The sequence below is a fragment of the Strix uralensis genome, chromosome 2 (assembly GCF_047716275.1).
Source record: "Strix uralensis isolate ZFMK-TIS-50842 chromosome 2, bStrUra1, whole genome shotgun sequence".
NCBI classification, from domain to species: domain Eukaryota; kingdom Metazoa; phylum Chordata; class Aves; order Strigiformes; family Strigidae; genus Strix; species Strix uralensis.
The window spans coordinates 89,260,545-89,275,539 of NC_133973.1; positions in this window are offsets into that span (position 1 = coordinate 89,260,545).

The following is a 14,995-nucleotide window of genomic DNA, read 5'->3' on the forward strand; positions in this document are numbered from 1 at the left end:
ATTAATATATTTTTTTAAACTTGTCCTAAATAAGATACATCATTAGCGAGCCTACTCTACATCTATGGACTCTTTCACCATGCTCAGAACTGTCGTGTCTGAGAGCCTTCCAACAGTGCATGAAGCAACGTGAATAACATCTGTTATGTGCTGTTTATTGTCTCATCCTTTCCCTTGAGATGTAACATGTGCAATGGAGTGTCTTGTTCTGGTAGGGGTTTTTTGTGTCGTGATTTTTTTTATGATCAAGAAACCATTTCTCTGTAAATGTCTTAAAGGGCAAATGAGTGGAGGATATTACTGGTTAGAAACTGTGGAAAATTCCCCATGAGGTAGTACTGGCATATTTCTTTTTTTTTTCTCTTTTCTTTTTTTTTGCTGTTGACAGACATTTTCACTTTAGTGCAACAGTCACATACACAAGCTCTGTGCACATATTCACATAGCTAGACAGAACTGCTTTCAAACGTTTTTGTTTGAACACAGCATAATGCAATTAGCTTTACTGCCCAGCATGCCTTTGATAGCAGAAGCTATGCTACGCACCGACTTGTCTCCCCTTTACAGATGCATCAAAATTCCATATGAGCAGCCACCCAGCGACTTGACTGGCTTTTGCATTTCCAGTTAACTACTCTGAATCATAAAAGTCTGGGAAAGGATCTGAGAAGAGTGTTCCTCCAACTACTGCAACACTTCAGCACTAAGGCAGAATTTGTGTTACATGTGGAGAATCTCATGTTGGTATGTGTCACTCATAGTCCTGTGCAGATCTGTTAGACACTTCTGAGAGGGGCTGGAAGTCCCCAGCTGACTGCCTGTGGAACACCCATAGAGCTAATGGGAGGTCCACATGTGGCTTGCTGACAGGATCGGGCCCTGTGGGTTAAAGCAGTCAAAATATTTTGTGATATGAACAATAATTCCAGTACTAAGGGTCTCCTGTCTTGCACAGCTCTGTAATTAATCCTTGGCTGCTTCGGCTGTAATCCTGATGGTCCAGGCCAAGAGGAAGCAGGGGCAGGGCAGTCAGAATGGAAGTCTGGTTCTCTCACTTCTGTAGCTCGTCAGAATCAAAGTGATGGCCTCAAACGTCACCTGAAAAAGGGAACTGAATTGTTTGCAAGGTGAAAAAGAGAAAGAAAAAGGACAGCTGTGGGGATGCCATGATGAAAAGTGAAGAGAGAGCAGCAGTGAGGGAGCAGTAGTGGAAGCAGATGCACATTTGCAAAATAGTCACTGCTGCTCTTCCAAACACATTACCATCACTAGTGAGCTCTCCCAGGAATAAATGCACAGGCACATGCTTTGCTTTTCCTTCTTCTTGGAAATTCAGAGTGAAAAAACAAACATGCAGAAACTCTCCAAACTTCTACCTCCATCCATTGTTCCTCCTGGCAAGTCCTGTTAGTCCCTTCTACATATAAAGCAACACAAATTAGAGCAAGGGTTGGTTTTAAGACCGTTAGAGCAACACTGGAGAATGCTGTACTGGACAGCTGTCATAATATAGTGTCCCAAATAGAAAAGCTATTTGACATCACTTGTCCACATACACTGGTATGAGAGGTGACCCTCACTAAAAAAATCCTGTTTCTGGAGCATGTGTGCTAAGCGAAGCACCTCTCTATACCAAAGCTCTCCATAGCACAGGAGGAATGAAGAAAGCAGCATTCTCCTGATTTCTCTGGCCAGGCCCAGAACAACTGAGACTGAAGCTCAGCTGCCCTAACTGGCATAGCCTATATGTGGTTAGAGCACTGCCGAAGCAAGCACATGCTTGCTCCTCTCCCTTTCCTTGACCTTACAATTCACACAGGGCAAACCCAGGTCATAACAGAGGAGATGATCTGGCCTGTAAAATTGCTTTGGACAGAGGAGTTTGTGCTAATTCAGCATGTTTCAATTTGCTGAGCTTCACCAGGCTCCACATGATTTTTAACAGAAGTTCCACATACCAGATCCTGCTTTGTGTTGTGGAGTTTCCTTAGCACAGCTATCTACGCCTAGTCTGATAAAAAGCTGGTTCCATTACTGACTCCAAAGCTTTTTTCTGATGGCTGTTTTGATGTGAAGGCTTAGTGGACATCTGAGCTACTTGGTCTCCTTGTTGCATCTCCCTTGTTCCCTCCCCCATATGGATTGTAATGAGTTTGTTAGCTGTCATATCTTGGAGATTAAGCTTTGTGCAAGTTTTTTTCAGGACAGACATGTGTAAAGGGGCCCTTTCAGTCAGAGAACAAGTGTTCCTTAATGGCCATACACATTTTTTTGGCATGCATCCATACACTGGCAGTATGATCAAACATATCCCAGCAGACAGTAGAACAGAGATAGTTGTAGGTATAGAGACCTTGGGAGCACAGGGGAAAATATGTCATCTCTGTTTTCTTTTAGGACCTCCCTCAAGACTGAAGGCCCATAGTAAATGGTGATCCTGATGTCTGTGGTGTCAGCCTAGAGGACTGTCTGGAAAATTCCATACAAAACAAAAGGGCTGCTGAGCCGCCTTACTGACAAATTAACTTATCAGCTGGAGAAGTTTTGATTTACAATGAAATTCTCTGTTGGTTACTGAGAGTCTCCCATTTAAAATTAATGACCTCATAGCTGATGAATGATGAAGCAGGAAAGGAAGTGCACTGAAGACTGAACAAAAATCATCAGGTGAAAGGGGCACTCTGTGATTATGGAATAAAAACTAGTCATTAGGGCTTTAAAAAAAAAAACAACACAGAGTTCTGCTTCTCAGTGGTGCTAGTGGTGGATGTTTCCTTGGAATAGAAAATGACTTCCCCCCCTCAGGATCTGTGGTACTATAAAAACAGTCCCCTTCAGAACTAACTTCCAAATCTGCTAACATAATACTCCTCTGAAGAAGAATAAGAATGTTGGTTTTACAGTTAATTAAGGGTTTTGGGTCAGGAACTTGAAATATATCCATTAGGGTATGGTTTTCTGGTTAAGGAGTCATAAATACACAGTACACTTTATTAAATAGCTTGAAAAAGACTGTGTTTAAAATATGATAGATGCTTTGGTGTGTTTAGCAACAGATAAATAAACATTGAAAGAAGAGAGGCAGTTCACCTTGGCAATAACAGGGTGTGTCATTTCTTTGGAAAAGTGTATTTTGTTGTTACCCGTGTGTTCCTTTTCTTTCTCTTAACTGGTTTGAGGATGGAGGGAAACAAAATAAAGATGAAAATGGAAAGGTAGAGCAACATAACACAGGGATCTGGGGTTTCTAAAACCCCAAAAGGACTGTTACAATACAGAACTGAAAGAGTACCTACTTCTTGAAGCCTTGTGAGGTATGAGAGAAGCACCATATTAGGTGTCCACATCCTGCCAGCTGAGACAGTCATTTCAGTAAGAGGACATGGTTAGTGGGGCAAAGCATAGTCAGAAATAACTAGAAAGAGGGAAAGGAATTTGAAAGGGAAAATGTATAAAGAGACATATTCAGGTGTCAAAATCCAAAATCTCCTGTTGTAGCTCTGCCTCCAAAGACATCTCTCCAGTGTTGCAGGGGGTGGAGGAAGTGAGGGGGAGGAGAGAGAACCAGGGTCCACGCAGGTATCCTCAAACAGTGAACCACTTGTTTGTGAGCAGAATAATCTTTTAGACAGTTCATAATTTCCAGGACCATTCTTATGCTAATTCCCCAGACTTAGGAAAACCTTAAACTCCTTCCCTTGCTGAATGGAACCATTCCTCCATCAAGAGTTAATTTTAAAAAGAGAGCAAACAGAAGGACTTGATGTTTGGCAAGCTTGGGGTTAGAATGTTCCCATATACACATACACATTTAGAAGAGAAGTGTCTTAGTATTCATGATACTTGGTGACAGAGTAGCAAAAAGCTTTCAATTAAGCATGAAAAACAAATATCACAGTTTATCTCAATTCTTCAGTCTTTCATGTTCTGAAGGTATTTTTTATGTTGGGGGTTTTTTCCACTTTTTTTTGTGAGTGTCTTTCATTTCAAGTTACCCTTATTCTGGGTCCTTTTTTTCTTCCCTTTGGTCAAAGGATTTCTGAATTTCTGCCAAGAAGTTACTATGTAAAGCCTGTTGTACTCAAGAGTTGGATTCCCATTCCTGGAATCATGACTAGCAACCCCAAAATAGAGTGCATTGTTGTATCAGAAGGAAAACAAGAGAGGAAAGAAACCTTAGGAACAAACAGAGAAGGATGAAGCCAAGTGACAGTTACAGACTCTTCACAAAGCTACTCTTCAGTTAGACATTTAGATTGGTTACTGATGAATCTAATCTAGATGGTAGGAAAAACTGCATTTGAAGTATGGTCAACGCTTATAAATTAGTGTTCTGCAAAGCTACCTATTTTTGTTTCCTGTCTACTTCTGTTTAGGAACCAGCATCTTTACAAGCATTTGAGGGGCAGGACACCTTGGAATATCCTGTTTCTGGTGCAGAACACATTTTTTTTCTGAACAGAAAGTGTGACTCTTCAGCACAATTACATTGCAAATTCATTCCCTTTGGGAAAAAGAATCTGTGCAAGGGGGAATTAAATAGAGAGTAAACTTTTTTTTTTTTTTTTTGTAATGGTAGTATAAGCAAATGGGTTAGCAAAAATATTGATGTATCAGCAAAGAAATACTGAGACTTTACAAAAAGATTCCATGATAATGGAATCTTTCAGGAGACATTCTTTGCTAAAATATTTCCAGGAAACATCTTTTGTTAAAGTATATTACTGAATCTGCATCCAAAAATTCTTTACCAAGTTATCATCTCATCAACTTAATATGTTATGCATTGCTTTTTGCTGATTTTCATCACACAGAAGTTTAAATGTCATAGGTATAGCAGCATTTGATCCTATAATAGTAATCATTATTAACAACAGAAAGTTTAAAAGCAGGGAGAGCTTGACTGGAGAAAACAGAAGAAATTTTGGGTTGGCAAACAATATTATATCTTCTTTGTAAGGCAATGGGATGGAGAGAGGCTGATCACCATTAAAAAGGTTCTACTAGTAAATTGTATCAAAATGTGTTCTTGGGAAGACTGAGTTTGAATCAGTTAAAGAATATGAAAATGGGAGGAGGTGCCTAGGAAGGTAAAAATATTTCTGTAAACTCTGTGGAACTTTATGGTGGTTTTAAGATTTTCCCTTTTCCCAGTAGGACTTTCATAATGACAGCAGGAGGGAACTCAGTTTCTCCTACACCAAAAATATTAAAGCCTTTCACTTGAATTAAAAGGATGCTTCTTAAGAATGTATGTTTTATGACCACAGTGGACAGGGCTGTTTCTGTCCATTTAGTAGCTTATGATGAATTCATTGACTGCCTATAATATACACAGAAACAAATTCCTGCTTTTAGTTTAATAAAATGTGATTAATATTGATTAAGATGTTCATATGAGAAGAGACATGAGGCAAGACCAGATAAGAGAAGACATTGATTTTGGCCTCTGCTTTCAGTGGGTGTCAGCACTACAGTGTTAAGCTTGAGAAACTGTAAACGTCTGAATATAGAAGTGACAATCCACCCCGGGAAAGTTCAGCCCCTTTAAAGTGCATCAAAATTGTGCATCAAAAACCAAAGACAGTCTAAAATCATTAATTTCTTTGTAAGTGTCGGCCTGCAGCATTTTTTAAAAATATATATATATGTACATATGTGCAATATAAAATACATGTTAAAATCCAGTTGTAAAATATGTTGGAATTCCCAGGCTAGAAGTACGTGGTGACATCTCAACTATCCAATGGGACACCTGATTTGTCTCTCTACTTTAGGTAACCAGTGAAGCAGTTCCACAATATGTACTTTGTAAGGACACTGTCAACAAAAAAGAAGGGATAGCTTTGAGCACCTATGAAAGATTTTAGCTGCTGAGGCTTAGGTATCCAGTTTGGGACCTTAATGTGGGGGCACTCAGATTCTCAACCTGGATGTCTTCAAATATACTATATAGAGACTTTAACACTTACTTACTTTTTTGAGTATACTGTCTGCTCCAGCAGACAGCTAAAACGATCAGTTGCATGCTTGCATTAGATAAACTGGAACCTCTCCTGAACTATCTGAATGACAAGTTTTTAAAATGACATCATAAGGATTTTTTTTTAATCCTGCTAAAGGTGTCGTGAGGCCAGAAATACATATTTTTTCTTTTTCTCCTCTAAGTGGTAAGGAAAAGGCGGGTAGAAGACTTAAATATAAGTTCAGTTTATGGCTTTACAAAGCTGAATCCACATATAAAGCAGAAAGCTTTACCAAGTGGACATGCACAAAGTATTCCTACAAAAAAATTCCATATGGAGTTGTCTGGCCAAAACACGATATAAGACAGTACCAGTGAAATCAGATCACAAGGGACACACTGTTTTATTTTTCTAATCCATGTTGGTGCATATTCAAGACTAATGAATATAAAGCGCATGTGTGTCTCTAAATAAACTAGTGTGTTTGTATTTAAAAATGTGACTATGTCAGTTTCTGTAATTAGATCCTTTAGCATCTGTTATTGATCATTCCTGCACTTCTTTAGCTTACATTTGTGAATCAAGTAAAATGCGGAATGTTACCATACAGAAGAGCAAAGCTAAAGAAAACATCTATCATGTTCAGCATTACAGGACCAGACAGTCATGCATGGTTATCAATCTAATTTTCTCTTGGGCCGCAACATAAAAATCTCTGACATCTGCATAAAAATGGTGCTTGGGCACTTGGTGCCACATGATCACAAGGAGAGGATGTTCAGGCAATCGGGACAGCAGGTTAAAACTAGGTTTGGTGTGAGAGTTCACAGACACTCCCTGCTTTAGCACAAACTTGGACTGCCATTTTTCTCTTAGGAATGACAGCATGCTACGAGAATGTGGAAATGAATATAACCCGATTCAGAGTGAGATTTTTCTCCTGAGCAACATATTTGCTTTACTACACAGGGAGCACAGGCATACTGATTTACACTATGCAGTGCCTTATTCTGCACTGATTTGTGTCAAGCTTAGGTGTGTTACATTCAGCTGACCTGCCAGATGCACCTAGCAAAGGCATTGTGTTTATATCTCTCCAGAGATGGGATCCAAAATAAGGCAGATGTGGACAATACAAGTACTGACTCCCTCTTTGCTCTCTTGAACCTAGCTTCAACAGTAGCTGTAGTGGACAGAGCAATATATCAAGTATCAAAGGCTGTACGTTTGTAACTTTTAGGTAGGTTATGTTAAAATCATTCAAGCTTCCCACAGATAGTCTCAAAATTGGAATGGTTTGATATGGAAGAACTGAACTCCATGAAACTTAACTGTAGGACAGAATCCCAGAAGAAATGACGAAATGTAAATAAAAATGAGTCAGTTTGGACCTGATCCTCGGGGTTCTTTCACAGCTGTATTTCTTCATAATCCTCACATTTTAAATGTAAAGAATTCATAGTAAGTTGAAGAAGGGTACCAGAGATTTGATGTAGTATATGCAAATGGAATGAGAAATGTCTCTCATAGTCCAAAGCAACCGAGGGATTTGATTCAGAATTAACGGAGTGAAAAATAATCATAAGAATTTTCATCTGGTTACTGTTGCTAATGATAACAGACACTGGTACTCACGTGTCTCAGATAATATGTTTGAGAGTATGACAAGCATGTCCAAGAGAATCAAAAAGAGAAAAAAAATCACATCTATTATAGATCAATAATCAAAAGAGTGAATAATATGTCAGTGCTAACATAGAAGGCAAATTTCACAGAATCACAGAATCACAGAATCTTCAAGGTTGGAAAAGACCTTGAAGATCATCTAGTCCAACCATTAACCTAACACTGACAGTTCCCAACTACATGTCAACATTCTCAACTACATTCTCAACATGTCCCTAAGCTCTATGTCAACCCGCCTCTTGAACACCTCCAGGGATGGGGACTCCACCACCTCCCTGGGCAGCCCATTCCAATACCTAACTACCCGTTCTGTAAAGAAATACTTCCTAATATCTAGTCTAAACCTTCCCTGGTTCAACTTGAGGCCATTCCCTCTTGTCCTATCACTTATTACTTGGTTAAAGAGACTCATCCCCAGCTCTCTGCAACCTCCTTTCAGGTAGTTGTAGAGGGCGATGAGGTCTCCCCTCAGCCTCCTCTCCTTCAGACTAAACAACCCCAGTTCCCTCAGCCGCTCCTTGTACGACACGTGCTCCAGACCCTGCACCAGCTTCGTTGCCCTTCTTTGGACACACTTGAGTAATTCAATGTCCTTTTTGTAGTGAGGGCCCAAAACTGAACACAGTAAAGCTTCCAAACTGAAATGTATGTAAACCACTATGGTTTTGCTTTCCCAGATCTAAAGTACGCATTACAGCCAGGCAGATATAGTCACTTGCTGTTGCGGTTCTAACAATTTTTACAGAACTGTAAAGACAGCAGTATAAATATGAATATAGGCTACAGTCCAGTCCTCTTAATTTTGATTCCATATTTCTACCTACAGTTTAAGCATCTTCAAAGCCCTTTTACAGTGCAGTGATTCTCTTTGATACAGGGAACCTGGGCATTAGGGGCAATCCATCCCTGGGGATCTAATGCTTGGCTTAAACTAGGCCCCCCCGTTTTGTGGATGGGATCTCATGTCACTTATCATTTTGGCAAGTGTGAAAAGATGCAGTCCTTATCAATCATAGCTGCATAAGGCAGCAAATAATGAGGTAAAAAGATCTAACAAGGAGTTTGTTTTGTCAAGGATGTGGATGCAAAGAGCTATATGGACATTCAAGTTGTTTGGAGTCCTTCCCATAGATGACAGAAAAAACAAAATCCTTTTCAAAAATGCTAAAAGCTCCAAGTTCCCTCTGTCTAGCTCCCAAAACCCACCAACATCCCCCAACAACCTCTCCTATTGTCAGGCTTGTCAATTGCCAGGCTTGCAAACATAGTTCTACTACTATGTCTTGTACAACTCCTTGCTAGGGGTAACAAGGTTTCTCTTTCGCTCCTGAGACACATTGATTTTCTCTCTGAGAAGCGTTCCAGAGAAGGATTGCATCAGCCACTGAGTATAGAGTGTGTTGTAAAACAGCTCTGTCCTATGGTGTTTTTCCCTCCACAGTCAGTTCCAGTGGAGATATCCACCTCCTTTGACACCCTACAAGGGGTGCCCATACTTGCCCTTCACACAGCACATTTTATGGAACCTCATGCATGAAGCAAAAGAGGGTGATAAATGTGTTGTCACTGCAAAACTATGGAAAGTCAGATGTAAAGTATGAAAATATACGGTTGTTTGAATTTAATGTCAGTGTTAGTAACATAGAAAATGCTTCTCTGATTCTGTTATTTGTATTTTATATTACTGCATTCAATAAATCTCTCTATTAATGAAAGCTGTAAAGCACTTCCAGATGGCCAGCCTTCTGAACACAAAAATGGGCTGAACCTCACAGTTTTGCAGAGGAATTCAGGTTCATCTGTTGCAGAAGACACAGAGCCTTTTTCCTAAACTTGTCCCAGTAACATGCTGGGACAAACAAATGCAATATGAAATGTAAGTATCAGCCCCTGGCTCGACAGATATTCTAACATTTACATATAATTAAGGGTGTGGCTTGGGAGGGCAGAGGTAATCAGGCAATGAACATTATTAAGAGAGCTAATCCTTTGCTAAAGCGATGTTAGCCATTTGTGTAACCTCATTGGCATTGTAGTAGAAGCACATCACAATGTTGTTAAAGATCTTAATTCTTTGCCCCTGACAGTGTAAAACAGCTCATGGGTCATAGAGTTTGGAGAAATGTTGTACAATCCTCATATGAAAAAAAAGAAAAGGATTGTACCTCAGATTAATTTTACCTAAGTTACTTCTGAAATACTCAGTTTGAGATGTAATAGAAGATTCACTGCAGGTCTACTTCTTTTCTTTTTTACAACAGAGCTGTAATCGCAATGAACTAAAGGAACAGAGGCATGACAAGATCATAAATGAATTATACTCAGAGACCCAGATATGTGTGTACCTAGATGTCTTAAAGAAATATGACACTTTTCACAATTTTCAGGATCTAAATAAATGAGCCTTATTCAGAGCCATAAACATCACTGGTAAGCTTAACAATGTGGGATTCACAAACTTCAGGTGTCTGTATCTGAGGCAGTTACCTAAGATTCCCATAAAGCCAACAGAGAGAAATAGGTCCATTAAGGATAAGAGCCATTTGACCTATTTTCATCGTCTATTTTAGGACGAGATGAATCATACTCTAGAAGTGCTTATTTCATTTCATTGAACATAAATGAGGGCACAGGGAGACTACTTCAGATGTTAACTACATCTACACTATGATTTATGCTGATTAATATACTGATGTCTATATTTGGTCAAATGAACCCAAATCACCTTGACTTCTCTTGGTTTTCAATTAAGCACAATAAAAAGGTTTGTTTAGGGGAATGTCTTATTTCTTATGCAAAAGACACTGTGAAAAATAAGAAATAAGTGAGACTAAGGTCTAATCAGGTGCCTGTTATGGTTTACATGCAGAGTAATTGGTTGGATTGGTAATGTACTTGAAATACGAGAAGGAAGTCTGATGGCACATTCTTCCATCAGTGAGACAACATTTTCCTTCAACAGAGAGCTATGAATATATGTGAATGTATGATTTAGTTGTTTATACAGGCAAAAGTGTAGTATGGGATGTCATCTGGGATATTTTAAAGGGGAGAACGCAGAGAAAGAAGCTCTTTTAGCTTCACTGACATAGTCCTATGTCAAACAGAAATTACTCAATGGCTGCAAGGAAATCTATGTCTTACATTGGTATTTCAATAAGCAGAGGAAGTCCTACATTTGTGCGGCATGTAAGTTGCATTTAGATATATATATATACATGTATAATATAAATATATAAATGAAACAAGCTAGAAAGAGCAAAGAATTAGGATGTGAAGAGTCCTAGTTTCAGTTCCTTTCGCGAGAACTTCTGTTTTGACAAACAGGTGGATACTATACACAAGTAGTATTGCTATTTGTAGAGCATGTGAGTGTGGTGGTGTATGCATGTATATTTATGAAAATAAAAAAGAATGTATAATCTGCCATATAACAGAAAATAATTATTATGTCCCACATTGCTGGTGATCAATTTGAAGTTCAGATGGCTATAAATGTTTTTTATTTAATGCTTTGGTTAGAGCAATATTATTATTAATTTTATTTTATAAAAAGCTCTTCAAAAGACACCAAGGACAATTAACCTCCTCTTACTGCCTACTCCCTTTTCATCAGCTGAAATCCTTGGAAGGCTTCCCACATCCATACTTTGCAGTCTTCCAGATTTGTATTTTGGCATTGACACTTATATCTTACATTTATGTCTTTTACAGCCCTCACGTATCAGTGAGAATATGAACCTTCCAAAGGTTTGGTTTTTTTGGTTGTGGGGGTTTTTGTGTTTGAGGTTTTTTTGAGTAATAATATATTGTTAACAACATTGTATTATTAGCAACATAACATCCTAAAAATACATGTCTGAGACATCCAAGTATTATAGAGGTGCTAGGCCAGACATGTTAAGCTCCTTCCTTCCCCCAGGAATATCCTCTGGTCTGCAGTGAGAAGTAGGCATCCAATTATGCCCAAAAGCGAGCTTATTTACAGCCACATCAGAAGAAGGCAAATTTGTTTTTGCTAGGGTCTCCATTGGTAGGCTCTGAGTCATCACACACTCTCCTCTGTTTCAGCCTTTCTCTACCCTGCCCTCTACCCCTCTGGATATCGTCACTAAGACCCACAGAGGAGGCTTTTTCCTCCTCGTACCTTTACCATTTCCTCCTCTGAGGCACTGTGGTGCAGGTGGCTATATGCTGGGAAGTGGCCAGTGCAACAGTGTGCTCATGGCAGTGGGCAGTTTGATGGCACAAAATTTTGCTTCCTGTCCCAATAACTTCAGCACAGCTTCAACCACAGTGATACCATCATTAGTTTAACTCTTGTGGTTAATGTTGCAAATCAAATCTGGCTCAGTAAACAGCCCCCACAGTGTTGGCTCACCTCCTTAAGATTCCTCCTTAAACCCCCACTTTCAGCAGCTAGCTTTCTGTCAATATGCTCTAGGTTGGCACAAACGACCTCTCCTTACACCTGTGATTGTATCAGAAAAAAGACCAAAATAAATATTTACAGTGTACACGTAAAAAGAAAAGGGCTGTTTTCCCTTTTCTGTCATTGATTTCCTCTGTTCCTCATTTACTGGTCCTGCTCTATTTATTTATGATATTGTGTCTAACTTAGATTGCATTTCACTGGCAAAAGTCTTTGTTTCTTTGCTGTGGTTGTTTGTGCTAGTCTGGCATATGATGGCAAAGAACAAGGAAAACAAACCCACAGAGAACAGTCTAGATGAAGCAGTAGTAAAACCATGAAAATTGGCTGAAGGACTCAGATGAAGATAGTCACTAAAATGACTGTTAAACTCCTTTTTTAAATCTATTGGGTTTCACATTTCATAATGCCTCTTTAGAATGGCATGTGCTATCCTTTAACCCATTAAACACGTAAAAAAAACCCCACAAACTAGCCCATGGGAGTGTGTAGAAAAGATCCAATTAAAATTAGGTTTGTTTTCTTCTAAATGTTTAAAAAGTAATAGACTTTTATTGCTGTTAAGAGAGTTTCACATTTTTCTCCTAAGTGATTGCAGAATTCTTGTTATGCATAGAAAAATCCAGAAGCAATGGTAAACAGCATTTCAAATGAAAAATTCTCTCTTTCTTACACTTATACCAATTTTTTAAGAAGAGTTTGGCTTACCTGTGCTATCTTATATGTGCTCTGGAAAGCTGGATTTAAGAAATCAGGCAGAACTGGGTCCTCTCCTCATTTGGAGACCAGTAAGTCTTCTATTTATAGAGGACTTTTATATCCCCAAAGCCCCAAGAAAACAAGAGTTCCTTACTGACAAGAATAGACTATGCAAGATACACTTTTGATGGGTACAGAATTGAATTGAATTGAATTGAATTGAATTGAATTGAATTGAATTGAATTGAATTGAATTGAATTGAATTGAATAATAGTGATCAGGAAATAAAATCCCGCTAAAAAGTTGAATCATTCATATGCTATAAAGTGGTGGTTGGTCCAGTTGTGTTTGTTTATACTCTGAAATATTCTGAATTCACATGTTTACAAGATGGATATGTTTCAAATGCAGGGTAGTCCCATACGTTACTGGCAGCATAGATACTGTGTCTAGCAAAGCAAGTCTGTAAACTGCTGATTGCCACAAGCCAGGAGGGCACAAGGGGAAGGTTTTCTCTCTACTTGCATTCCTTACCTCTTTTTTTAAACATCTCCTACTAACAAGAAAAAGAAGCATACTGGGATAAACAGACATTCATGTATGACTGGTCTGATATTCAGCGTTCTCATCACAAGGAGTGAAAGCCTTTGAAAGCTAACGGCTCACTCTGTCCTAAAGGAAACCCTTCCTGAGTGGAGGGAGCTACATCTGCCTGCCTTTGCCTTTATCTACTCTGCGGCTAATGGAAGACATCGGTTTCCTGTTCTGTCAATCTTGCTTCTCAAGCAGACACTGGATTCACTTTAATCAAAGCCACAAACTTTTAACAAGGTATACACAGAATGTTCAGCATGTCTCTCTTGCCTGTACATACGTACTTTACCTTTCACAGTTGTGTGAGGGCCAGGTGCTGAGAAGGTGAAACCCTCCTATCATTCCACTGACTTCAATAACCATGCTGATCTATACCAGCTGAGCTTTTGCTCTGCAACTTACATTTTCAAGATTCTCACATATATACATCTATAACTGGAGAAATAGTGAGCTTCTGATTTTCTTCCATTGAAACAAATAAACATATTTACAAGGTATTTTAAAATAAAGTTTTGCTTGCTGCTTCTTTCAGAACAACTTTCTATCACTGCTGATGTATTTTCTTTTATTTATACTTCAAAAAAATATTTTAACCTTGTTCTTGATTGTTGGCATGATGTTTTAATGTTAAAAAAGAACAGAGATCCATTTATTTGGATAGAACTCCATCAGGCTTTGAATTACATGGATTTCTATCTATTTTGGGTATTCTCAGTATGACCAGAAATGGAGGACACAGATAGTGATGGCAAATAAATCTGAATGTAAGAAGACAGATGAAATGTTGGTCCTATTTATAGTGACACTGTTACCTTTAAAATGCCAGAATTTAAAGACTTAAATCACTAAGCTTCACATGCTCCCTATTTAGGGCAATAACTCCTTCTAACTCTAAAGTATGACACAGACAAGATCTCTTAAGACCTCAGGGCACTTGTAACTTGAGTATCTTGCATGTCCTATGGCTTAAGTCTTTATAGATTACTTACAAAGATCAGATAGTGCAAAGAAATTGAGAACAAACCCTGTTCACTTTGATACTGTTTTCATACCAAATGAGGAAACTAAAAGTTTCCTCTTTGAAAACCACATGAGTAGAATATAGGTTGCCCGTGTTATAAAAACAGCAGAAGTTGTATTACAAAAGTATTTTAACAAAGAGTTCATCATTTCACCAATTTTTTGTAATTTGACTTGTAAATTTTTAGCTCTATATAAGAGAAAAGAGGCAAGAGGAAAAACCCTCTAAAATGTCTTAAATTTGGTTAGCAGAAAAGTTACAATAGAAGCTAACAGATGAATAAAAAGGCTTTGAAGAATTTTTTGAGGCCAATAAAATTTAATCTTCTTTCACTGAAATGCTAACAGTCATGATTAAAAAGTACAGAGCACGAATGCTGTCTTACCCTGGCAAAAAAAAAAAAAAAAGTATGAAAGTGTTCTTCTATTCCCATTTTCAATGTCATATTCATAATAATCATAGCTTCAACCACAAGTTTTGCTGCTCCTGATTTAGCAAAAGCAAATACACTTGCCTCCCCCAATTTATCAGGAGTAAATATTGCATATCAAGCACACACATAAAACAAATATCCGGTCAAATGGAGGAGATGGGAA